General features: G+C 40.3%; 1 protein-coding gene across 1 annotated transcript in view; it reads left to right on the top strand.

The window, feature by feature from the left end:
* The window catches only part of TMIGD3 (transmembrane and immunoglobulin domain containing 3), an 83,411-nt gene that overhangs the window by 4,840 nt on the left and 51,331 nt on the right, over positions 1-27,240 (top strand). Inside the window, 1 exon segment of the mRNA NM_001079645.3 lies at positions 13,644-13,762. The gene's annotated coding sequence lies outside the window, so the exon portion shown is untranslated.

Genomic DNA, 27,240 nt, shown 5'->3' on the forward strand with positions numbered 1-27,240 from the left:
GTCGGACACGACTGAAGCGACTTAGCAACAGCAGCACACACACACACTAAACTGTATTCCTTTGACTGGTGTGTGTGTGTTTCTCTTAATTATTTACTTTGCGAACAGATAGTCCTTTTCAACTCTTAGATAATGTTTGGGTCTCTTCTGTTACTCTAGAAATTATGTGGACTTGAGACTTACTGTGCTGCCTCCAAGTGGCCTTTAAAAACAAATGCTCTAGATTATCATGAATCAGCAAACGCTCTAGAACAGCCCCCCAGCTTTAGCATTCACCCCCCTATGGTTTCGTTTTTGACTTTTGAATATTTTTAAAATTTTCTTTCTAAACAGATGTTTACATTTTGTCTGGTGGTTATGAGATACTTATAGTAGAAAAGCTTTTCAAATATGAAAATCCTAATTTATAGGTTCTCATAGCTCTGAATCCTGGGTTTTTAACTTGATCTTTGGTGCACTTTACTATGTTCTTATTACCTTTGGTGTATGGTGTATTATTTTAATTCTTAAAACAGGTTTGTGAGGTAGGTGTTATTATTATCATTGTTCTCATTTTTAAAATGATGAAACTGAGACATAAGAATATATGTTCGAACACCCAGGCTCATGAAGCAGAAGCTCTTCTTGAAGAAGAAATGAGCAATTCAGTTAGACAGGTATAAGGAGCCTGAAAGTCAGATTTAAAAAAAAAATTGGATATAAGAGGTAGAACTTAGGTTTAAGGAGAACACCCTGATAGTAGCTTACTAGATGGAAGTTATAAAAAACATGTGGGTCTGACATTTTACTCTACCCGTAAGCCAGAAAAGTTAGCCTGCTGCATGGATGTAGGCAGAAGACACAAGGCTCCTGAGTCAGAGACAAAGGATTAAATTATTTGTGGCACAGTAAGCCGCATGAGTTTCAGTTTCACATTCTTTCTCCTTGTTCCCAGAGTTCCACAGAAGTGATATATTGATAGACTTAATGCTCTATATGCCAGGGGTTTGTACCACAGCTGAGGAACCTCAGGCCTAATGAACCCAAATCTTTTATAATGGGCTACAAGAAGACCTGCCTGATTTCTTCCTGGAGAGAAACATAATTTTTATTATATTAGACAATGAACAAACCTGTTCTCTGTGCTCAAGAGAGACAGTCTAAAAGTAAGGCCATCTGTGCTTCTGCTTGCAAGATGGAAGCAACATGAGAAGCCCATGAAAAATTGTATCCCAACAGAAGGAATCTGAAAAATAGCAATATGACCATGAAGTATTTGCAACATTGTATGTAAGCTCTGTGAGACCAGGGATTTTACCTGTTGCTGTAGACTGAACGTCTGTGTCCCCACCAAATTTGTATTTTGTAGTTCTAGTGCCCAGTGTGATGATACCTGGGAGGCAGGACCTTTGGGAAGGTAATTAGGTCATAATCATGCATGGACTAGAGCCCTTATAAGAAAAGACACCAGAAAGATATCTCCCTCTCTGTCTGCCATGTGAGGACACAGCAAGAAGGAAGCCATCTGAAAACCAAGAAAAGGGCCCTCCACAGACACTGTATCTGCTAACACCTTGATCTTGGGCTTCCCAGCCTCCAGAATTGTGAGAAATAAAGGGTTATTATTTAAGTCACCCAATCTATGGTAGTTTGTTATAACAACCCAGGCTGAGACATCTGTTGTCAGTCTCATTCACTGTAATAGTCTTAGAGACAAGTATATACCAGCCCATCAATAAATATTTGCTGAATGTATTTAGTGTGTACCAACTTTTTAATGTTTATCATTTCCTAGACCCAGCACTAATCACTTGACAAGTGTTAACTCATTTAATCCTCATAACAATAGGTACCCCATTTTACAGAGGGTAGAGTTGAAGCATAGAAAGTTTTTTTAACACTATATAATTTTTAAATTAATTAATTTTATTTGGCTGCATCAGGTCTTAATTGTGGCATGCAGGATCTTCATTGCATCACATGGGATCTTTTGCTGTGGTGCAAAGGCTCCAGAGGTTGCGGGCTCAGTAGTTGCTCTGTGGCATTGAGTTCAGTTGCTCAGTCGTGTCTGACTCTTTGTGACCCCATGGACTGCAGCACGCCAGGCCTCCTTGTCCATCACCAACTCCCGGAGCTTGCTCAAACTCACGACCATTGAGTCAGTGATGCCATCCAACCATCTCATCCTCTGTCATCCCTTTCTCCTCCTGTCTTCAATCTTTCCAGCATCAGGGTCTTTTCCAATGAGTCAGTTCTTCGCATTAGGTGGCCAAAGTATTGGAGTTTCAGCTTCAGCATCAGTCCTTCCAAAGAATATTCAGGACTGATTTCCTTTGGGTTCTGTGGCATAAGGGATCTTAATTCCTCGACCAGGGGTCAAACCCATGTCCTTTGCATTGCAAGATGGATTCTTAACCACTGGACCACCAGGGAAGTCCTGAGGCATAGAAAGTTTTAATTAACTTACTTCAGATCATGTATGTATGAAGTGGTAGAGCTGAGATTCAAACACCAGCATGTGATTCCAGAATCTGCTTTTAGTTACTATGATAAACTACCTTTCAGTGACTGTCTGGTGGTGGTGCTGACTGGGAAAAACAGATAAAAAAGGAGTTTTAAAGGAAGAGTAGACTGGTTTCAGTGATTTCCTGGATTAGGGGATGAATAAAAAGGGATGAGTTTTGATCGTAGTGACAAGGGTGAAGTGGGATACTTCAAAAGTCCACCCCTCCGTAACAGTAACTAAAAATCTGCCCCAAACTGTCAGAATAAACTTTTTTCAGAACTCTGGAAAACAGATGCTTGCAGGAATTCAAGGAGCACACGTTCCAGAAAAAAAAGCTGGCTTTTTGGGAAGAACAACTAATTTTGTGGCATTTTAACTTGCCCTAGTCCCATCTGCAGGTCCCCAGCTCCATGGTGGCCTTGAAAATAGCAACCTGCATTCTGGTGGTAACACCAGATGGAATACTCTGTGCATATGCTCAGTCATGTCTGGCTCTTTGGGATCCCACAGATGGTAGCCCCCCAGGCTCCTTTGTCCATGGAACTTTCCAGGCAAGAACACTGGAGTGGGTTGCATTTCCTACTCCAAAGGGTCTTCCTGAGCTAAGGATCCAACCCACATCTCTTGTGTCTCCTTCATTGGCAGGTGGATTTTTTACCATTGTGGTGCAGTGGTAAAGAATCCACCTGCCAATGTCGGAGACCCAGTATCCATCCCTGGGCCATGAAGATCTCCTGGAGAAGGAAATGGCAACCCACTCCAATATTCTTGCCTGGGAAATCCCATGGACAGAAGAGCCTAGAGGACTATAGTCCATGGAGTCACAAAAGAGTTGGACACGACTGAGTGACTAAACAACAACAAGTTATAGTAGCAATACTGGAAGGAGTAGAATAAATATCATTTGGAAATATTTGCCTTTGATTAGTCTGACTGGTGAAGACCAGCTCAAAAGGCATGTTTTATCTCACTTAATGCAGAACTTGCTCAGCCTTGAAGCCACTGCCTGGGATCATTTATTGAACACAGAGGCAAACATTTTAGCCTTTGCTACTAAGGCAAATGGAGAAGGCAATGGCACCCCATTCCAGTACTCTTGCCTGGAAAATCCCATGGACGGAGGAGCCTGGCAGGCTGCAGTCCATGGGGTCACTAAGAGTCGGCACGACTGAGCGACTTCACTTTCACTTTTCACTTTCATGCATTGGAGAAGGAAATGGCAACCCACTCCAGTATTCTTGCCTGGAGAATCCCAGGGATGGAGGAGCCTGGCAGGCTGCAGTCCATGGGGTCACTAAGAGTCGGCACGACTGAGCGACTTCACTTTCACTTTTCACTTTCATGCATTGGAGAAGGAAATGGCAACCCACTCCAGTATTCTTGCCTGGAGAATCCCAGGGACAGAGGAGCCTAGTGGGCTGCTGTCTATGGGGTCGCACAGAGTCGGACACGACTGAAGTGACTTAGCAGCAACTAAGGCAAGGGATAATGGTTGGGTAAACAATAGATTAATCAAATACCTGGAAAGGAAAGGCTAGGGAATGAAATGCATTTAGAGAATAAGGGCTTCGAAAAGTTCTAACACATTTCTGGAAATTTACAAAGCTATTCTCATGCTCAAGGAAAGACCAAAGAAGTTCTTGAGGTCTGACCTCTAGTTGGTCTGAACAAGCAGGAAGTGAAGGCCAAGGCGCAGTTGTTATTGCCTTGCTGAATATGGAAGGCATGCCCCAATAAGCACACAGAATCTCTGTGCAAAGACCAGGAGTACTTTTGGTGCTGGTGTTTCAGGTGTTTAAGAAAATTTCTGTACAATCATTAACTGTATACTAAATTAACAGATCAGAAATTGCAGTGGCTGCTCATGATGAAGAATACGGCCTTCACAAAACTGGTTCAGAGAAGTCAATTAAGAAACAACGGCTACAGCAACAAAGCCTGTGGAGGGAGTAGACTCTGTTTTTAAAGTTGCCAAACTGTAACAACCAAAATTTCCAGTTTTCAATAAAAAATTATAAGGCATGCCCTGAAACAAAAGGTTATGGCCCATTTATAGGAAAAAAACAATCGATAGAAAGTGTTCCTGAGGAAGCCTCAGGTATTAGACTTCCTAGTCAAAAACTTGACATTAGCCATTTTAATATGCTCAAAGATCTAAAGGAAACCATATCTAAAGCATTAAACATGAGTATGAAAACAATGCCTCATCAAATATCAATAAAGAGGTAGACATAAAGATAAACTAAACAGAAATTCTGAAGTTGAAGAGTACAATAACTTAAATGAAAAGTCACTAACAGGGTTCAGCAAACAGGTCCGAGGAAGCAGAAGAAAGAATCAACATCTTAAACAGAGGTCACTGAAATTATACAGAATCAGGAACAGAAAGAAGAAAGAAGAAAGAAAAATGAGAGCACCTAAGAAATTTGTGTGACACCATTAAGTGACCTAACACATGTATAATGGCAAATTCCAGGAGGAAAGGAGGGAGAAAAGAGCAGAAAAAATGACTGAAGAAATAATGTCCACAATTTCTCAGATTTTCTGAAAAAATATGAATGTATACCTCCACAGAGCTCAATGAACTTCATGAAGGATGAACTCAAAGAGATTCACACTGAGATAAATCACAATCTTTCTGTCTTGAGCTTTCAAGACAAAAGGATACTCTTGGAAGCAACAAGAAGAAATTTGCCACATTAAACTAATTTCTCATCAGAAAACATGGAGGCCAGAAACCGGAGGGGAGATATATTTAAGCGCTGAGGAAAAAATTTGTCAACCAAAAATTCCACATTCAGCAGAAATATCCTTCAGAAATGGAGGAGAAATCAAGATATTCTCAGATAAACAAAAACTGAGGGAGTTTGTTTCTAGCAAAGCTGCCCAACAAGAGATGCTAAAGGCAATCGTTTAGACAAAAATGAAAGGATACTAGACTGTAATTCAAATCCATTGGTAATGGTAACACATGGATGAATACAAAAGACAATATTAACAGATTTTTACTCCTCTTTTTTCCTATCTGATTTAAAAGATGGTGAAAACAATAATTATAAGTCCATATTGATGGCCAAGCAATGTATAAGGATGTAATTTGTGACAATGACAGAATAAAGTGAGGGAGAGACTGGGATATATGAAGCAAAATTCTGGACAATATTGAAATTGATTGATGCATTAAACTCTCAATTAGAAGAGAGGTTGGCAGAATGGCAATGCCACACAAACAGTAATAAGAGAGCTGGAGTAGCTGTTCTAATATCAAACAAGATATCAGACTTTAGGACAAAAATTGTCTCCAGAGACAAAGGATATTTTATAATGATAAAGGGATCAACCCTTCAATCAGATACAAGAGTTATAAACACATATGCATTTAACAACAGAACTAATATAAGCTCACAGAATTGATGGGAGAAATAGACAATTCTATAGTAATAGCTGGAAACTTTAATATCCCACTTTCAATAATGTATAAAACAAAAAGACTGAAGTCCCTTAGATGTAAAAGACTTTACAACACTATAAACCAACTATACCTAACAGATACCTATAGAATACTACCTAATAACAGCAGAATCAACATTCTTCTCAAGCGCACAAGGAACATTCTCTATATTAGACTATTTGCTAGGCCACAAGCAAATTCCAATAGATTTTAAAAGATTGCAGTCATACAAAATATGCTCTCTTACCACAATAAAGAGAAATTAGAAATCAAAAACAGAAGCAAATCTAGATAATTGATGAAAATTTGAAAATGTACTCAATCAATGGGTGAAAGAAGAAATCACAAGGGAAATTAGAAAATACTTTGAGATAAATGAAAACAAAAACACAACATAATAAAACTTATGGAATATAGAGAATGTTAGAGAAATGCTCAGAGGGAAATTCATGTTGTAAACACCTTACCTTCAGTAAGAAAGAAGAAAGACCTCAAGTTAATAACAATCTTCCATCTTATGAAATTAGAGAAGAGCAAACTAAGCCTAAATCAAGAAGAAGGAAGGAAATAATAAAGACCAGAGTGGAAATAAATGAAATAGAGAATAGAAAAAAAATAATAGAGGAAATCCACAAAACCAAAAGTTCGTACTTTAAAAAGAGCAAGAAAATTGCAAACCTTTATCTAGACTAACCAGAAAAATAGGGAGAAGGCTCAAATTACTAAAATCAGGAATAAAAATAAGCACCTTATCACTGACCTTAGAGATATGAGAATTATAAGAGGATTCTATGAACAACTGTATGCCAACAAAGTAGACAACCTAGGTGAAATGGAGAGATTTATAGAAGCATGTCAACTACCAAAACTGACTGAAGAAGAAATGGAAAATCTGTAAAAAGTAAAGAGATTGAGTTAGTAATCAAAAAACTTCCAATAAAGAAAAACCCAGTATCAGATGGCTTCACTAGTTACATCTATCAAGTGCTCAAAGAATTAGCACCAATCCAACACAGATACTTCAAAATAAGTAAATAAAGTGCAGCAATACCTCCTAACTTGCTCAAGAGGACGGTATTACCATGATACCAAAACCAGATAAAAACATCAGAAGAAAAAACTACATATCAATATTCCTCTCAAACATAGATGTAAAAATTCTCAGTAGAACACTAGAAAACTGAACTCAACAGCATATGACAATATTATAAAACATGACCAAGTAGGATTTATCCCAGAAATGAAAAATTGGTTTAATATATAGAAATCAATGAAGTAAAAACAAGATAATTTTAAGAAACATAGAAAAAATATTTGACAAAATCCAATATTCTTTCACCATAAAAACACTTAACAAAATCAGAAATAGAAGGGAAATCCCTCAGTCTGATAAAGGTACCTGTGAAAAATTCATAACTAACATCAAACTTAAATGGTGAAAGGCTGAAATTTTTCCCCTTAAAATCGGGAAAAAAGACAAAAATGATCACCCTCAATACTCTAATGGAAGTACTAGACAGGGCATTTTGGAACCAAAAGAAATAGAAGGCATTGAATTTGGAAAGAAAGAAATATTACTAAAACTATATTTATTCACAGCTGATATGATCTGGGTACAAATTAAACATAAAAAACCTTTTAGGTTTTCTTTAAAATGTGCACATGTGCACACACGCACACACACACGCACACACACAATTAGAGCTGGTAAATGAGCAGCAAAGTTGAAAGATATAAAATTAACATATAAAAGCTGTGTTTCCATACACTAACAATAAACAATCCAAAAATCAGATTAAGAAAACAATTTCATTTATAATGCCATCAGAATAAAATAATCAGGAATAAATCATTGTTAAGGTGGCATTATTCCACTTCAAACCCCTCATTAGTGTGACTACTAGCAAAAAAGATAACTAAAACAAAAAAAGGGAAAATAAGTGTTAGTGGAGATATAGAAAAACTGAATCTCTTGTGCACTGCTGGTGGGAATGTAAAATTGCTCAACAGCTATGGAAAATGACACAGTGGTTCCCCCCAAAATTAAAAAATAGAATTATCATATGATCCAGCTTCTGGATATAGAGCCAAAGGAATTGAAAGTAGGAACTCAGATACACATTTGTATACCCATATTCATAGCATTATTCACAATAGCCCAAAGGTAAAAGCAACTCAAGTGCCCATTGACAGATAAACAGATTAACAATGTATGGTATATGCACACAATGGAATATCATATGTATCAGATCAGATCAGATCAGTCGCTCAGTCGTGTCCGACTCTTTGCGACCCCATGAATCGCAGCACGCCAGGCCTCCCTGTCCATCACCAACTCCCGGAATTCACTCAGACTCACATCCATCGACTCAGTGATGCCATCCAGCCATCTCATCCTCTGTCGTCCCCTTCTCCTCTTGCCCCCAATCCCTCCCAGCATCAGAGTCTTTTCCAATGAGTCAACTCTTTGTATGAGGTGGCCAAAGTATTGGAGTTTCAGCTTTAGCATCATTCCTTCCAAAGAAATCCCAGGGTTGATCTCCTTCAGAATGGACTGGTTGGATCTCCTTGCAGTTCAAGGGACTCTTCAAGAGTCTTCTCCAACACCACAGATCAAAAGCATCAATTCTTCGGCGCTCAGCCTTCTTCACAGTCCAACTCTCACATCCATACATGACCACTGGAAAAACCATAGCCTTGACTAGATGAACCTTTGTTGGCAAAGTAATGTCTCTGAGTTTGAATATGCTATCTAGGTCATAACTTTCCTTCCAAGGAGTAAGTGTCTTTTAATTTCATGGCTGCAGTCACCATCTGCAGTGATTTTGGAGCCCAGAAAAATAAAGTCCGACACTGTTTCCACTGTTTCCCCATCTATTTCCCATGAAGTGGTGGGACCGGATGCCATGATCTTTGTTGTCTGAATGTTGAGCTTTAAGCCAACTTTTTCACTCTCCACTTTCACTTCAATCAAGAGGCTTTTGAGTTCCTCTTCACTTTCTGCCATAAGGGTGGTGTCATCTGCATATCTGAGGGTATTGATATTTCTCCCGGCAATCTTGATTCCAGCTTGTGTTTCTTCCAGTCCAGCGTTTCCCATGATGTACTTTGCATATAAGTTAAATAAGCAGGGTGACAATATACAGCCTTGACGAACTCCTTTTCCTATTTGGAACCAGTCTGTTGTTCCATGTCCAGTTCTAACTGTGGCTTCCTGACCTGCATACAGATTTCTCAAGAGGCAGGTCAGGTGGTCTGGTATTCCCATCTCTTTCAGAATTTTCCACAGTTTATTGTGATCCACACAGTCAAAGGCTTTGGCATAGTCAATAAAGCAGAAATAGATGTTTTTTTTGGAACTCTCTTGCTTTTTCCATGATCCAGAAGATGTTGGCAATTTGATCTCTGGTTCCTCTGCCTTTTCTAAAACCAGCTTGAACATCAGGAAGTTCACGGTTCACATATTGCTGAAGCCTGGCTTGGAGAATTTTGGAGCATTACTTTACTAGCGTGTGAGATGAGTGCAATTGTGCAGTAGTTTGAGCATTCTTTGGCATTGCCTTTCTTTGGGATTGGAATGAAAACTGACCTTTTCCAGTCCTGTGGCCATTGCTGAGTTTTCCAAATTTGCTGGCATATTGAGTGCAGCACTTTCACAGCATCATCTTTCAGGATTTGGAATAGCTCAACTGGAATTCCATCACCTCCACTAGCTTTGTTTGTAGTGATGCTTTCTAAGGCCCACTTGACTTCACATTCCAGGATGTCTGGCTCTAGGTCAGTGATCACACCATCATGATTATCTGGGACGTGAAGATCTTTTTTGTACAGTTCTTCTGTGTATTCTTGCCATCTCTTCTTGATATCTTCTGCTTCTGTTAGGTCCCTACCATTTCTGTCCTTTATCGAGCCCATCTTTGCATGAAATGTTCCTTTGGTATCTCTGATTTTCTTGAAGAGATCCCTAGTCTTTCCCATTCTGATGTTTTCCTCTATTTCTTTGCCTTGATCGCTAAAGAAGGCTTTCTTATCTCTTCTTGCTATTCTTTGGAACTCTGCATTCAGATGTTTATATTTTTCCTTTTCTCCTTTGCTTTTCACTTCTCTTCTTTTCACAGCTATTTGTAAGGCCTCCCCAGACAGCCATTTTGCTTTTTTGCATTTCTTTTCCATGGGGATGGTCTTGATCCCTGTCTCCTGTACAATGTCACGAACCTCATTCCATAGTTCATCAGGCACTCTATCTATCAGATCTGGGCCCTTAAATCTATTTCTCACTTCCACTGTATAATCATAAGGGATTTGATTTAGGTCATACCTGAATCGTCTAGTGGTTTTCCCTACTTTCTTCAATTTAAGTCTGAATTTGGCAATAAGGAGTTCATGGTCTGAGCCACAGTCAGCTCCTGGTCTTGTTTTTGCTGCCTGTATAGAGCTTCTCCATCTTTGGCTGCAAAGAATATAATCAATCTGATTTCGGTATTGACCATCTGGTGATGTCCATGTATAAAGTCTTCTCTTGTGTTGTTGGAAGAGGGTGTTTGATATGAGATGTGCATTTTCTTGGCAAAACTCTATTAGTCTTTACCCTGCTTCATTCCGTATTCCAAGGCCAAATTTGCCTGTTACTCCAGGTGTTTCTTGACTTCCTACTTTTGCATTCCAGTCCCCTATAATGAAAAGGACATCTTTTTTGGGTGTTAGTTCTAAAAGGTCTTGTATGTTTTCATAGAACAGTTCAACTTCAGCTTTTCAACGTTACTGGTTGGGGCATAGACTTGGATTACTGTGATATTGAACGGTTTGCCTTGGAAACAAACAGAGATCATTCTGTTGTTTTTGAGATTACATCCAAGTACTGCATTTTGGACTCTTTTGTTGACCATGATGGCCACTCCATTTCTTCTGAGGGATTCCTGCCCACAGTAGTAGATAAAATGGTCATCTGAGTTAAATTCACCCATTCCAGTCCATTTCAGTTTGCTGATTCCTAGAATGTCGACGTTCACTCTTGCCATCTCTTGTTTGACCACTTCCAATTTGCCTTGATTCACGGACCTGACATTCCAGGTTCCTATCAATATTGGTCTTTACAGCATCGGACCTTGCTTCTATCACCAGTCACATCCATAGCTGGGTATTGTTTTTGCTTTGGCTCCATCCCTTCATTCTTTCTGGAGTTATTTCTCCACTGATCTCCAGCAGCATATTGGGCACCTACTGACCTTTCAGTATCCTATCATTTTGCCTTTTCAAACTGTTCATGGGGTTCTCAAGGCAAGAATACTGAAGTGGTTTGCCATTCCCTTCTCCAGTGGACCACATTCTGTCAAATCTCTCCACCATGACTCGCCCGTCTTGGGTTGCCCCACGGGCATGGCTTAGTTTCATTGAGTTAGACAAGGCTGTGGTCCTAGTGTGATTAGACTGACTAGTTTTCTGCAAGTATGGTTTCAGTGTGTTTGCCCTCTGATGCCCTCTTGCAACACCTACCGTCTTACTTGGTTTTCTCTTACCTTGGGCATGGGGTATCTCTTCACGGCTGCTCCAGCAAAGCGCAGCCACTGCTCCTTACCTTGGACAAGGGGTATCTCCTCACTGCCGCCCTTTTGACCTTCAATGTGGGATAGCTATATATACATTCAACATGGGATAGCTAATATACATTGTATGTATACATGTCTTTAAAAGGAAGGAAATCCTGATACATTACAACAGGGTGAATCTTAAAGACATTATGCTGTGTGAAATAAGGCAGTCATGAAAGTGCAAATTCTGTATGGTTTCACTTACTTGAGGTACCCAGAACAGTCAAATCCATAGAGCTTAAAAGTAGAATGGTGGTTGCCAGTGACTGGGGGGGAAGAAAATGGGGAATTATTGTTTAGTGGATATGAAATTTAGTTTTAGAAGGTGAAAAAAGTTCTGGAGATGGATAGTGGTGATGGTCAGAACAATAGAAATAAAGAAAATGTGGTATATCCATATAATGGAATATTATTCAGTCATAAAAAAGGAAATGAAGTACTGCTTCAATGTGGATGAAGCTTGAAAACAATGCTCAGTGGAAGAATTCATATATAGAAGGTCACATATTCTATCATTTCATTTATAGAAATGTTCAGAATTGTCAAATCCATGGAGACAGAATGTAGATTAGTAGTTTCCCCATTACGGAGTAGTAGGGAGAAGAGGGTCAGAGAAGGCAATGGCATCCCACTCCAGTACTCTTGCCTGGAAAATCCCATGGATGGAGGAGGCTGGTGGGCTGGAGTCCATGGGGTCGCTAAGAGTCGGACACGACTGAGCGACTTCCCTTTCACTTTTCACTTTCATGCATTGGAGAAGGAAATGGCAGCCCACTCCAGTGTTATTGCCTGGAGAATCCCAGGGACGGGGGAGCCTGGTGGGCTGCCTTCTCTGGGGTCGCACAGAGTCGGACACCACTGAAGTGACTTAGCAGCAGCAGGGAGAAGAGGGTATTGAAAAGTATGGGGTTTCTTTTTAGGGAGATGGAAATGTTCTGGAATTAGTGGTAATGGTTATACAACATTGCAAATATACTGAAAATTACTGAGTTATACACTTGAAAACTGGGAAAATGAATTTTATGTCATGTCCATTTGATTGCAATTTTTTAGAAGGAATGAATCAAAGGTGAGTGAATCCCCTTCAGGTTTCAAGTCTGGGTAATTAAGAGAATAATAACTTTGATAGAGATGAATAAGTTAGAAAAAGAGACTTAGTTTTGAGGACAAACGGCAAATTCGACTTTAAACATGTTGGCTTCAATTTCGAGACTCAACTTGGGTTGGAAACTGTGACCTCTGAGAGATGTCTAATGAGAGTTCGGGGCCAGACATTAGATTAAGCATTCTCCAGCATAGGATGTAGTAGATGTTGAGAGAATGAAGCCCTCTCCAAGAAAAGGGCACTTCCCTTGCAGATCATAGCCTACTTTTTCTGTCTCTGTCTTTTTCTCTGAGAAGGCCAGATGCTTTAAAACAAACACAACCCCAGCAACGCCAAAAATGGCTCACTGTAGGTTAGCAAGATACATACAGGGATAGGTTAATTATATTTTAATATGAAGTTTTCCAATTTGTGCTACAACTTTTCCCTTGCTCTTCTTCAAGGTAAGGACTGGTCTTTCAAAGAAGGAAAATTATTTTTAATTTCCTCAAAGCATTGACACATCGAGAAATGATTGTGCTAACATTTTTGGGGAACACTCTCCAGTGTGAGTTTGAAGTAGAAGAGTGATGTTATCCGATTATGTTTCTGAGATCACTTCAGTTGCTGTGAGTTGAATGGATGGGAGACCATAAACAGGGAGACCAAACACAGAATTTTTCCCTCTAAGCAGTGACTCTCCTTGGAAATGAAATTCTTCAGTTTTTCTTTCAAAATCAAGTTCTCTGATCGTAAGTTTAATAATATACATACACCTGAGTTCACACATAACAACTTCAGTTTGCTGTTTTTTGGTTCATCAGTAAAAATACCCATAAAAACTCCATTTCACAGTTGGGTTACCAAAAAATTCTTAACCCTATGCTGTGTGTGTGTGTGTGTGTATTTGGCATAAAGAATTTCCTTAGAGTTGTTCCAGATATTATAATCCAACAGAAGAAATCTGCAAATAGACTTTTGATTTCAGTTTCCCGACACATTCCAAATTATACTTCTTATGTTTTCTTTTATCAGGAGGAAACTGAGTTTGTGAAGGAATAGACATACGCAGTTACTCATCTGGCACTTCAGCAGGGCTGGTTGGAGGTCTCCTAGAACAAGTGAAATAAACAGACATCTGCAAGTAATACTTGGTAAGATACTGTGGGAGTCAATACTGTTGAATCAACGCAGGTCTGGTTAGTTTTTCTGTGTGAGTGTTCAGAGAATTAGGAATTTCAAATGATACTTTCAGAGATTCTAGAGACCAGGAAAATTCTCTTTTGTTTTTTCATTATCCATAGTGACTGAAAAAGAAAACCACTCATATAAATTTTGAATCTAGGAACTGGTCTGGATATGGTCGAACATTCCCAGTATTGTGAAGTCGAGCATAAGAGAAACGCTTCCTTCACACTGTAAACCGCAGACGAAAGGACATTGATATGGCTGTGCTGCGTGAAGTCCGCACTTTTTTAAATTAAATTTTCCCATGCCCAGGGGACTGTTCCCTAACTTTGCTTCTCCCTTCAAACTCTCCACACTTCCTCTCTCAATGACTGTGCCTAGCACTTCATCAAATAAATAGAGGCCACCAGGCAGCTCCCTGGGGCTGCTGCCTCTCCCCTAGCACGGTCCTCTCCACTCCTGTGGGAGGAAGGAGCTGCACAGCCGCTTCTCCCGTATCTAACTTCTGCGTGGTCCCCAGGCTAAACAAGTATTTAAAAAAGGGAATGCTGCAATGTTCACTATAGCACTAATCACAATAGCCAAGACATTGAAGCAACCTAAATGTCCACGGACAGATGAATGGATAAAAAAGTTGTGAGATATATATATATATATACATACATACATGCACACAATGTAATACTACTCAGCCTTAAAGTGAGATAATGTCATTTGCAGCAACATGGGAGAAACTAGAGACTGTGAAAACAAAATATCATATGATATCACCTATATGTGAAACCTAAAATATGACACAAATGAAACAGAAACAGACTCAGGTATAGAAAACAAACTTGTGGTTGCAGAGGGAAGGGGAGGGATGGAAGTGGGGAGTTGAAATTAGCATAAGTAAACTATCATATGAGGACTTCCCTGGTGGCTCAGACGGTAAAGCGTCTTTCTACACTGTGGGAGACCTGGGTTCGATCCCTGGGTCGGGAAGATCCCCTGGAGAAGGAAATGGCAACCCAGTCCAGTATTATTGCCTGGAAAATCCCATGGACAGAGGAGCCTGGTAGGCTACTATACAATGGATAAACAACAAGGTCCTACTGTATAGCACAGGGAGCTATATTCAATATCCCATGATAAACCATAATGGAAAAGAATATGAAAAAGTATATATACATACTATACATATGTATATATATAGCATATATATATACTATATATGTATATATACATACATATATGTATAACTGAATCATTTTGCTGTACAGCAGAAATTAACACAACATTATAAATCAACTATACTTCAATAAACTAGATTTAAAAATATAAAGACAGGAATGCTGACAGAATGACCATACTCTGGTGACTGCGTGCGTGCATGCTAAGTTGCTTCAGTCATGTCCAACTCTTTGCGACCCTGTGGATTGTAGTCTGCCAGGCTCCTCTGTCCACGGGATTCTCCAGGCAAGACTACTGAATTGGGTTGCTCTGCCCTCCTCCAGGGGATCTTCCCCACCCAGGAAGGAACCTACGTCTCTTTGTGTCTCCTGCATTGGCAAGTGGATTCTATACCACTAGTGCTACCCGGGAAGCCCTGCTCTGGGACTAGACTTCATAAAATTTCACATCTTGCTTCTCCTCATTAAATGTTTCTTTTGAAGGCATTGGCCTTGTTCCTGTCTATTTCAAGTCTGATTTAACCAAATTCTCCAGCTCGGTTGACCCAGGTTTGCTGCAGTCACTCCCAGCGTCTTGATAGATCGATTTCCTCAGCCTCTGTGAGGCTGTTCTTTTCTTGCAGTCTTATACCTCTTAGGCTCTTTCCTAGGTGCTCATCTCCCCAGCTGAGACCAGCATCCAGTCCTGCAGTTGCTCCGCCTCCTCCTGATCTTCAGCTGTTTTGACTGCTCAGTCAGGCGAATGTCTAGCGCCAGGACAAAGGGTGCCAGCTCCTTCTGAGCTCCCAGATAAGAACTAATGCGCATGAGCTCCAGCAGTGCCTCCTGCACCAACCCTTTGTAAATCCAAACATTATGGCTCTGCTTCCCCTCCACCTTCCAACGCTCGCGCAACATGTCCCAGTGGGCTACCCTAACCAGAAACACGCAGGGAAGAGAGTCCTGGGAAATAGTTATTCTAACCAACTTAACAAATTACAGACCACCCCAATCACATTCCCAATTATCAAATTTTTCTTTCAAATATTTCAAGTTCTAATTAAATTATATTACATTTAAATTTTTCTAATTAAATTATATTTTCTGTTCTTCTGTGTATGCAGTCTTAAATAATGGTGCCCTAGTCAGTAAATTCCTGAAACTGGGTACTTGGATGTCTTCCTCTCCATCCTTGTCACTGGTCATTCATCAGCTCTTGCTCACTCTTCAAGTCCTAAGTATATTTCTAATATGTCTGTTCTTCAGCAGTTAACTAGTGCTTCCCTAGTTCAAGCTTTCCTTATCTTTTGCTTTATTTCACTACCTAACCTCTCTCTCTGCCTTTCATTTTGTCCTGCTTAAAGCCATCCTCCTTTCTACAGTTGGAGGAAACTACCTCAGACTCAAACTGAAACACTTCGTGTATTCTCCCATTCACTACTCAAGTGTTATATTTGGTACTGGAGATTGGGAATATTGTGTAAGGTTATGAGTAACTATTTTTTAAAAAAGAGATATGGCTGAATTTTACATTTTTGTTTATTTATTTTTGGCTGTACTGGGTCTTCCCTGAGGCACACAGGCTTTCTCTAGTTGCAGCAAGCAGGGGCTGCTCTTCGTCGTGGTGCATGGGCTTCTCACTGTGGTGGCTTTTCTTGCTGCAGAGCATGGGCTCAGTAGTTTGGGTGCACAGGCTTAGTTGCCCCATGGCATGTGGAATCTTCCTGGACCAGGAATTGAACCCATGTCTCCTGCATTGGCAGGTGGAGTCTTAATTATTAGACCACCACAGAAGTCCATGAGTAGCTTTCTTGCTTTTCTGTGTTTCTAGGGGCTTTTTCTGAGGTAAAGGTTAAATAAAATTTACTATATTACCCACTTTTAGAATGAAGTTCAGTAATACACTTACATTGTTGTGAAACTCTAAACACCATCCATGTCCACATTTTTTTCATCTTTCCAAACTGAAACTCCATATCCATTCAACACCAACTCCCTGTTCCTCCCTCTGCCTACCTCCTGGCAACCACCATTCTACTTTCTGTTTCTATGAATTTGACTATTGATTATTCTTGGTATTTCACATCGGTGAAACTATATAATATTTGTCTTTTTGTGACTGCCTATTTCACTCAGGATAATATCCTCAAGGTTCAGCCAAATTGCAGCATGTATCAGAATCTCCTTTTTAAGGGCTAAATAATATTCCATTGTATGCACATCATTTGTTTGTTGAGGGACCTTTGGGTTGCTTCTATCTTTTGGCTAATGTAAGTAATGTTGCTATGAACATGAGTGTACAAATATTTGCCTGAATCTTTGCTTTCAATTCTTTTGGGGGGATATAACCAGAAGTGGAATTTCTGGATGATAATGGTAATTCTATTTTTAATCTTCTGAGGAACCATCATACTTTTTTTCACAATCCTAGCGATGCACAAGGGTTCTAATTTCTCTGTATCCTCACCAACATTTGTTATTTTCTGATTTCTTCATTTGTTTGCTTGTTTTGTTTTGGTAATAGACATCTTACTGGATATGAAGTTGTATCTTACTGTGGTTTTAACTTGCATTTCCCTAATGATTAGTGGTGTTAAGCATCTTTGTATGTGCTTATTGGCCATTTGCATATCTTTTTGGAGAAATGTTTTCAATTCAATTTACTCATTTTTTAATTTGGTTGTTTGTTTTTATGTTGCCGAGTTGTAGGAATTCTTTATATATTTATGTATTAACCTCCTATCAGATATATAATTTGCAAAAATTCTCTCCAGTTTCATGGGTTGCCTTTTTACTCTGTTGACAGTGTCTTTTGATGCACAAAAGTTTTAAGTTTGATGTAGTACAATTTAGCCATTTTTTACATTATTGCCTATGCTTTTGTGTCATATTCAAGAAATCATTGCCAAATCCAATGTCACAAAGCTTTTCCCTATGTTTTCTTCTAAGAGTTTCATAGTTTTAGTTTTATGTTTAAATCTTTGATCCATTTTGAATTAGTATTATAGTGTAAGGTAAGTGTGTGTGTGTTCAGTCATTCAGTCAAGTCTGACTCTTTGCGGCCCCATGGATTGTAGCCCTCAGGCTCCCCTGTCCATGGAATTTTCCAGGCAAGAATACTGGAGTGGGTTGCCATTTCCTACTCCAGGGGGTCTTTCTGACCCAGGGATCAAACCTGGGTCTCTTGCATCTCCTGCACTGGTAGGCAGATTATTTACTAGTTTTTCCATCACCATTTGCTAACAATACTGTCCTTTGTATTGAATGGTCTCCACAGCCTTTCATTTGACCCTATATGTGAGGGTTTATTGCTAGACTTTCTGTTCCTTGACAGAAAGTGTCTGTCCTTGACCTATATGTCTGTTATTATGCCAGTACTTCAATATTTTGATAACTATAGCTTTGTATTAAGTTTGGAAATCAAGAAGTGTGACACCTCCAAAATTTTAATTTTTGTCATGATTACTTTGTCTATTGAGGGTTTTTGTTCCTAGCTTTTTTTTTTTTTTTAAATAATGAATACTAATTTTATTGACAATAAAACATTAAAAGAAATTTAAAAATACTGTTCAGTCAAACAACACCCTATATAAACAAAACAAAACTCACCAATGGGTACCCATTATGTACTGAATAAAGTCTGAACTCTTTAACAGGGCATCCAAGGTTCTCCATATCCTCTCTTCTGTAAATTGTCCCTCCCTTTTGTCTCATCTCTGTCCCAATCTTCCATTTTGTAGTTATTTTATAACTTCTCAACTAATGCCCAACTGTGTGTGTGTCTTATCACAGCCCATTCTCTTTATACTGCTGTCCTCCGCTTATACTCTTTACTCTGCCAAGAACACCCTTTCATGATTGGCACCCCCTAGTTCTTCCTTTAAGAATATCAGCTTATATGTCATCTTCTCTGAGAAGTAACTCCCAAAGCCTCATGTCAGGTTATGATTCTCTCTGAGTTCCAATGCCCTCCACCCACAGTGTTCTGTGTTGTTTGGTTAAGACATTATATTGTATAGCAATTGTTTATAAGCTCTTCAAGCTCAGAGACCAGATCGTCTTCTTTTGTTTAACTTCCAGTGGCTAAATACAATTTTTGGCACATAGGTAACATCTGTTAAAATTAATTTAACAGAACTGAAGGAAATTTTGTGTCTTAAGGGCAAGGGCCTGCTGCTGAGAGTGGGATAGTACTGGCATTGCCAAAGAAAGCCTCGCGTGGGAGGAACCCTTCAGCACTGGTCTTGAGGATCAGGCTCACTAGGGTGCAGAATGTATGGACTCTTGCAAAGGATTATCACATGACTTCTGTACCATAGACTGGGAAAATGCTCCTGTTGCCAGATCATTGTGCAGGGCATCTATTTGAAAAGAATATAAATTACAGGTCATTCCAAAGGCAAATAGGCAAAAATCCAATTCCTCTGTGGTGTGGTAGTCCTTTCCTGGAGGAAAGCCAGAGGTCCTGGGAAGTTTTCTTTTTTTAATTCTCCAGTGCATTTGGATGAAAAAAAAGAAAAGCTTAAAAAACTTTTTTTTTATTATTAAACTTCAGTTCTTTAACTCTTGAGAAGGTTTCTCCAAATGCATTTCAATGACTGTAGATGCTGCAATTATTTTATAGATTGTTATTGTTGTTCAGTCACTAAGTTGTGTCCAACTCTTTGTGACTTCATGGACTGCAGCATGCCAGGCTTCCCTGTCCTTCACTATCTCTGGGAGTTTGCTCAAACTCATGTCCTTTGAGTTGGACCATCTTGTGCTTTGTCGCCATCTTCACCTCCTGCTCTCAATCTTTCCCAGCATCAGAGTCTTTTCAAATGAGATGGCTCTTCACACAGGGTGGCCAAAGTAGTGGAGCTTCAGCTTCAGCATTATTTGTCGATAGTATAGTTCCAAACCCGAAGGAGACCCAGTGAGCTTGGTTCCTGGGATCAGAAATGAGCCAGGGCATTTAGAACAAATATGAAGTAGCAGTAGGTGCTGCGCACTAGGCAGGGCCAGGTGCTGGGAGCAGGCTGATCCAGCAGTTCCAGTGAAAAAAAGACATCTTCACTGAGAACCTCCTTCTCACAGCCTTCTCAGAGTCAGTCACACACAGACATGAGGTGGATCCAAACAATGAGCCTGGTAATGGAAAGACCTTGCCATTTCTGTAGATGCATGAAGGGTGTGAGTAATGAACTTCCCAATTCTCCTCCTGTATTTGGTCAACCTGACAGCAAGGAGTTGCTCAGGTACTGCTTGGTTTTCTGCACAGCATCTTGTCCATAAATATGTATTTGATCATGTCTGATACAAGAACTATTTGAGAAGAACAAATTAAATTTTCCAGTGACATTGCTCTAGTCTTCTGCTTATCATGGGAAGTATATTTTTAATGGCTGGCATCATCCATGGTATCATTGTGATATGCTAAATTTTCTGATTCAATCATTCTCTTAAACACTGTGAAAGGATTTCCTTGGTGGCACAGTGGATAAGAATCCACTTGCAAATGCTGGAGACACCCATTCAATAACTCGTCCGGGAAGATCCCACATACCACAGAGCAACTAAATCCGTGTGCCACAACTACAGAACCCGATCTCTAGAGCCCCAGAGCCACAACTACCAAGCCCATGCACCGCAACTACAGAAGCCTGTGTGCCTAGAGCCCGCACTCCGCAACAAGAGAAGCCACACAAGGAGAAGCGCGTGCATTTAGGACAATATGAAGCAGAGGTAGACTACCACAATGAAGAGTAGCCCTCGCTCATGACAACTAGAGAAAGCCCATGCACAGCAATGAAGACCCAGTGCAGCCAAAAATAAACTTTAAAAAATCGTGAAAATGCTGTATGAGCTGACCAACAGCAAACAAGTCATTGATAATTTTAAATGCTTAGGTATTTAAGGAAAGTAAAGAAAATAGCAAGAGGGCCATTCTGGTAGTAAGGGCATGGGGATAACATCTTGAATAATAAACACCCTCTTGAGTAAATATATAGCTATTAAAGGGGTTCAGTGAAAAAGATCACATCTATTCTTATCCAAGTTATCATAGCCCTCATGTTGTCTCATGTTGCTAACTATATTGTTTTACTTTTTCTTAAAATGTATTAATTTCAAGTTAAATATGTCTTTCTTAGACTTGATGAAGAGAGATTGTTTCCTTTGGAAACATAATATTTTTATTCCTTAGCATTAGTGAGTGAGTTCAGACTCCCATCTTTTTAACTCTTTAAAATAATACGTCAAAAAGGGAACCTTCCCCTTGAAAGGATAATTCTCCCGTGTCCCAAAGCAGCTTGTCCTTGGAACAGTTTTAAAAATGCTGCTTGAACCTTGAGCCTCTTTGGCCCAGGTTATCCCAAAAGGGAAGTTTCCCTTTAAACAACAATGCTGTTATGAACATAGTTTCGATGTCATAATTGCCATTTACATCCCTGCCTGAATCACTGGATGTTGAGGTCTGACGTCAGGTTACCTTCAAGTGCTCAGCAAGTCTTCACTAAGCACCTGCAGTGCACTCGGTGCTGCTCTAGGAGCTATTCCTTCATTGTATTCACGGCATTTATTGAGCACCTTTGCTCTGCTGGACACTGGAACAGGATATCAAAAGGATGGGCCCTGTGTTCAAAGAGCTCAGAGTCCAGGTAAGGATATAGCCGAGGAACAAATAACCGTGCGGCAATCTGAGTAGTCTTGTACTAGAGGTGAGTGCCCAGGGAGGTCTAAGAGGGAGTGATTGCTGTGATGCTGGGGAAGAGGAACTTTTCAGAGAGTAGATGATACTTGATCCCAGGTCTGGAACAAGGAGTGAAATTTTGCTAAAGAAAATAAGAGCTAGGTGAGAATGAAGGGGAAATAAATTTGGGTAGATAAGGTGATTGTAGGAAGATTTGAAAACCAGCGGGGAGAATTTGGCCCTGAATTGATTGACAATAGGAAGCAAGCAACTGTAGGTTGAGGAGCAGAAAGATGACTTAACAAGTGACTGTTTAAGGAACATTTGGAAAATTCACCAGACTTGATGTTCTGGAGACAGAGGGTGGCCTGGAGGTAGCTGGGTAGTTCTTGCAAATACCAGTCAATTGGAAGATGGAAAAACCTGGATTGGGGTGATAACAGAAGGAACAGAGAGAAAAAGAAGGTGTCCCAGTGGAAAGGGACAGTGCTGGGCTCAAGGTAGATGACAAATGTCCACTGAAACAAAGATGGAATATTTAATGAATAACTATGACTCTAAAATTTTGAACCAAAGGGACAAAACGAGTGATTTATTATTTTATTGACAGGAATGAGATAGAGAGAAAGTGAATTCAAAGAAAAGGAGATTTAAAAAAATTTATTTTTTAATTGAAGGATAATTGCTTTACAGAATTTTTTTGTTTTCTGTAAAACCATTAACTCCTGCAGGGTAGACTTTTGCCTCCTCCTGAACACAGGACTCAGTATGTAACAATTTACCAATAAGTGTTGACGGGAAGTTAGTAATGCAAGTAAATGGGGGCATGAGGGTGTGGCTTTCAGTATCTCCCGTGTCCTAAGATGGCTTGTCTGGGAGCTACTGCTCAAAGTGCTGCCCGGGTTGTTAACCTCATTGGCCTCAGTTTCCTCCTCTGAAGAACGTGGAAATTGATTGGTAGCTAGATAACACCCTTCCAGCGTTAAGAATCAGTGACTGTTCTTTTTTGCTGCTATCTTTTTTCTCAGAAAGCAATTCAAAAAATGAACCCCAACTCATCAGATCCGCCCCTTCTCTCTGAAGTGAGCAGAGGAAACTAGTGTAAGAGTTACAGAATCAAAAGGGCCAGCGAGCTGAAGGGCTGTTTCTCACTGTTTGAAGGATCCCATTGCCAAAAATGGAAGTGGCGTTTCGAGTGTGTTTTTGCCATGTCCCCTGGACTTAAATGGAACTAAATTCTCTTGCAAAGATGGAAAGGAGAGGGGAGAAAAGGAGGGGGTGCCTGGGCCGGGAGCTGGCTGCTAAGCTATGCACTGGAGGTCCAAGTTCAAAAATGCTTGCAGGAAAGCTCCAGTTCAATTTTTTTCTCCGTACACAATGACACCGTTGTGTGTCCAGAAGCTGGGAGGAGGCAGCTGGGTTTCTAGAGCTCAGTGGCCAGCATCCTTTTTTATTCTTTTTTGGTTCTCCTCTTTTAAAGACACCCCACAGGACACTTTGGTCTGGAGAGAAAAATGCTAGTCAGTCCCATATCCTAAAGTCTAGAAAACAAGAAACATATCCTGAGCGGGACTTGCCAGCTCTCATTAGCATGAGGCTTCAGTGAATACGTGAATAATGACTTTCAGTAAAACAAGGAACATGAAACCCTCTACCTTCACCTGAACATGTGCCCTGCCTCTGATGACCACTTTAGGTGGGTGAGCTCCTGCAGTGCTGGGTCCTTTTGCTGTGTTAGCTTAATTTTGTAAACTACCCTGTACAGGAATGTGTTGAATAAATGCCCATCTGATTTCAAAAGTCCAGAGGTATTTCTGTGCCTACTGCTTTATAGGATCTAATCAGATGTTTCCTGAAATGGGATCTGACCCTTTCTTTGGTGAAAAATTTCTAAAATGATAAATTATTTCTTCTGCTAAACCTTTGTAGTTTTTATGTGATTTCTCTTCAAATAGATGAACTTTAAGGAATTCACATTATAGGAAATTGGGGCTTAGAGATGAGGGTAGTAGAATACAATGACACGCAGGATAATAATAGTTGACATTCCATGTCGTGCCAGGCACTGGTGTGGGTCTTTACAAATTTAATTCATTTAATCCTTGAAGTGATTCTATAAAATAGATATTATTATCTTTGTCACTTTTAAAAATGAGGAAGCCATGACACAGGAAGGTTAAATTATGAAGCTGATAGGTAACTGAGCCAGGCTCTCAAACACAGTCCTTAGAGCTGGAAGTGAAAGTGAAAGTCGCTCATTCGTGTCCGACTCTGTGACCCCATGGACTATATAGTCCATGGGATTTTCCAGGCCTGAATACTGGAGTGGGTAGCCTTTCCCTTCTCCAAGGGGATCTTAACCCAGGAGATTTAACCAGGGATTTAACCCAGGTCTCCCACATTGCAGGTGTATTCTTTACCAGCTGAGCCACAAGGGAAGCCCCCTTAGAGCTGGACATTACACTGATTTCCTGTGAGCAGTGTGTTTCCCTAATGTACATGCCTCTTGGTTTCCTGACAGCTATGTTGTATTTTTGTTCTAGTTACAGGACTGGACTAGTCATTGCCTTTATACTCTGGTTCCCCAACATAAGATGAGCAGAAAATCATGGGAGAGTAAATAGGGGTGGAGAGGAAGGGAAGAAGTCATGATATCAAGGCTACACGTGCTGTTACACACACATACACACTCACAATAAAGTTTATTTATTTTTTCCTCACATCACTCATGTACTCTCAAATGCTCTCTTCCTGCCAGGTTTTACATAGCATTTCCCTAAGGGCTCAGTCCTTCCCACTCCAGGTCATGGGGAGGGGTGGGAAGGAGATGACTTCCTTTCTAAGGGTCTGCCAGAAGGCCATGTTTGGAGAGACACACTTATAAGATTTGATCAATAAGAATAGCAACTGTGAAAGCCAAACCTCTCTGAGTGAGAGAGTGCCATCACCAGCTATCTGATCACAGAAGGAAACCAGCCCTGCCCTTGAGGAACTCAGCATTGACAAAAGCAAACCTCAGTTCTGATATGTCATCCCCACACCCCATCTTGGGACATATTCTGTGGAATGTGGTTGTGTACTCTATAGGTTTTTTTCTTTTATTGGAAGAGAATTGCTTTACAATACTGTGCTGGTTTCTGCCATACATCATCATGAGTCAGCCACAGGTATACATATGTCTCTTCCCTCTTGAAACACCCCTCATCTCCTTCGCCACCCCACCCCTCTAGGTTGTCACAGAACCCAGGGTTTCCCTGTGTCACACAGCAAACTCCCACTTGCTATCTGTTTTACATATGGAAATATATACATTTCCATGATATTCTCTCTTGTACCCTGGATTTAAAAACAACTTCAACTCTTGCAACCATTCTGTGGGACAATATGCTGTCATTACAACAAATGAGATTGTATTAATACTGAAAGTTACTCTTGGTGTGTTCATTAGGTGAAATAAGCCTGCAGGACAATATGCATTGTATACTCTATGTTACAAAGATAAAAGCATACACATAATAACAATAATAAAAATGCTTATTATACACAAGCATTGTTCAAAGTGCTTTACACTTATTAACTTAATCTTTCAAATATTCCTATAAAATGGATACTAATATTAGCTCAATTTTATATGAAGAAATCTAAGTATGGAGAAGTTAAGTAACTTGCTCAAGGTTGCTCAGCTAAGTGTCAAAGTCAGAATTCAAACCCAGGCATCCTGGCTCCAGAGTGTCTACTGTTAACCAGAATGCAATACTCTAAATGCCTTGGAAACAGAGAACATTTCTAGACAAATACACAGCAAAGTGTTAACAATGGTTAGCAAAGATGTGGAAATCTGGGGTTGGATGAGGGACAGGAGAGGAAATTTTATTTTTATAATACACACAGCTGTACTTTGGGGCATTATTCTTACACTGTCCAATTAATTACAGTTTAAAAAACCTTTAAGAGCTGCAGACAACCACTGAATTTGAAGTAGCCTAGTCAAGAGAAAGCGGGCTTCCCTGGTAACTCAGTGGTGAAGAATCTGCCTGCAGTGTAGGAGGGGCACGTTTGATTCCTGGGTCTGAAAGATCCCATAGAGAAAGAAATGGCAACCCATTCCAGTATTTTGGCCTGGGAAATCCCCTAGACAGAGGAGCCTGGTGGGCTACAGTCCATGGAGTTGCAAAGAGTTGGACATGACTTAACAACTAAACAACAACAATATCGAGAGAAGAGATTAAGAAGATTCTGTTTTTAGAGGAGAGAATGGGAACTGCACTGGATTTATAAGTAAAAAGGAAAGAGTATGGATGTGACTTTAAGAGAAGGGGGGATGTGAAATACATGGAGAAGTCAAGTTCATAGAGACAGAAAGTGTTGTGGTGGTCACCAGGGGCTAGGGGGAGAGGGAATCAGGAGCTGTTGCTTAGCGGGTATAGAGTTTCCATCTTACAAGATGAAAAGTTCTGGAGATGGGTGATGGCATGGTTGCCCAGCAATGTAAATGTATTTAACACTATTGACCTGTGCACTTGAAAACGGTAATGCACTTAAGATGGTAAATTTTATGTTAAGAGTATTTTACTACAGTAAAAAATATTGAAGAGAAGAAAAGAGAGAAAAGGGAGAAAGATGACTGAGGAGCCAGTTGAAGCAACAAAGAAGGCAAGGAGTTGAAATCGGTGCATGGAGGTGTGATGAGAAGCTTGGGCATCTAACCCTGTTGACTAATGAGCCACACTTAAATATAAGGCCTCAACAGAGGGGAAAACCTGTCATCTCCATGTACAGAAATGAAATATTTTACACATTTTTTAAGTTAACCGGTAATTGTCCTTTTGGTGGATGGCTGGAGAGTCCCGTGGAGAATTCCAACGCATAACACAGTTGTTTCTACCCTGAGATCCAGTGTTCTGGTTTAAAGGAAAGGTTGCTGTTTTAAAGCAGAAGTGGGCTCTCAGTCTCTGAAAAATTCCAAAACAGACTGATTCAAAAACAGACGGATAAACAGGGCCGCCTGCAACCACAGCAGCCTGAGAGGGAAGGGATCAGGTTTCAGCTGCTGGGACACCTTGCTGGCCTGGAGACAAGCCTCTGTGAGGTGGCCGTGTTCCAGCAGACCCCAGCAGCTCCTTTGCCAGGCCTGCTATTAGCTCCTCCACGTTTTCTCTTGAGCTCAAGCCAAGGTCTCTGGAGGAAGAAGCATGCAGTTGCCTTTCATATCAGGCCTTCGTGATACACAGTGGACAGGTGGTGCTCAGCCCTGAGTGACTCCCAGGGCCGGGTGTTGGGAGCACTTTTGTGTCTGCAAAAGCTACCCTCTAAAGAACTGGGCTTCCCTGGTGGCTCAGAGGTAATGAACCTGCCTGCCAATGCAGGAGATGCAGGTTTGATCCTGTGTTGGGAAGATCCCCTGGAGAAGGAAATGGCAAGCCACTCCAGTATTCTTGCCTGGAGAATCCCATGGACAGAAGACCCTGGCGGGCTACAGTCCATGGGGTCGCAGAACACTTGGACATGACTTAGGGACTAAACAACAACAAAGAAAAGCCAAAATAGCCATTCTCACTTGAGAACTTGAGATGCTGATGTTTCTGACAATTTTGGAGTACAGTACATGAGACTTTCTTTGTTT

Source organism: Bos taurus, chromosome 3 (assembly GCF_002263795.3).
Source record: "Bos taurus isolate L1 Dominette 01449 registration number 42190680 breed Hereford chromosome 3, ARS-UCD2.0, whole genome shotgun sequence".
Lineage (NCBI taxonomy): Eukaryota > Metazoa > Chordata > Mammalia > Artiodactyla > Bovidae > Bos > Bos taurus.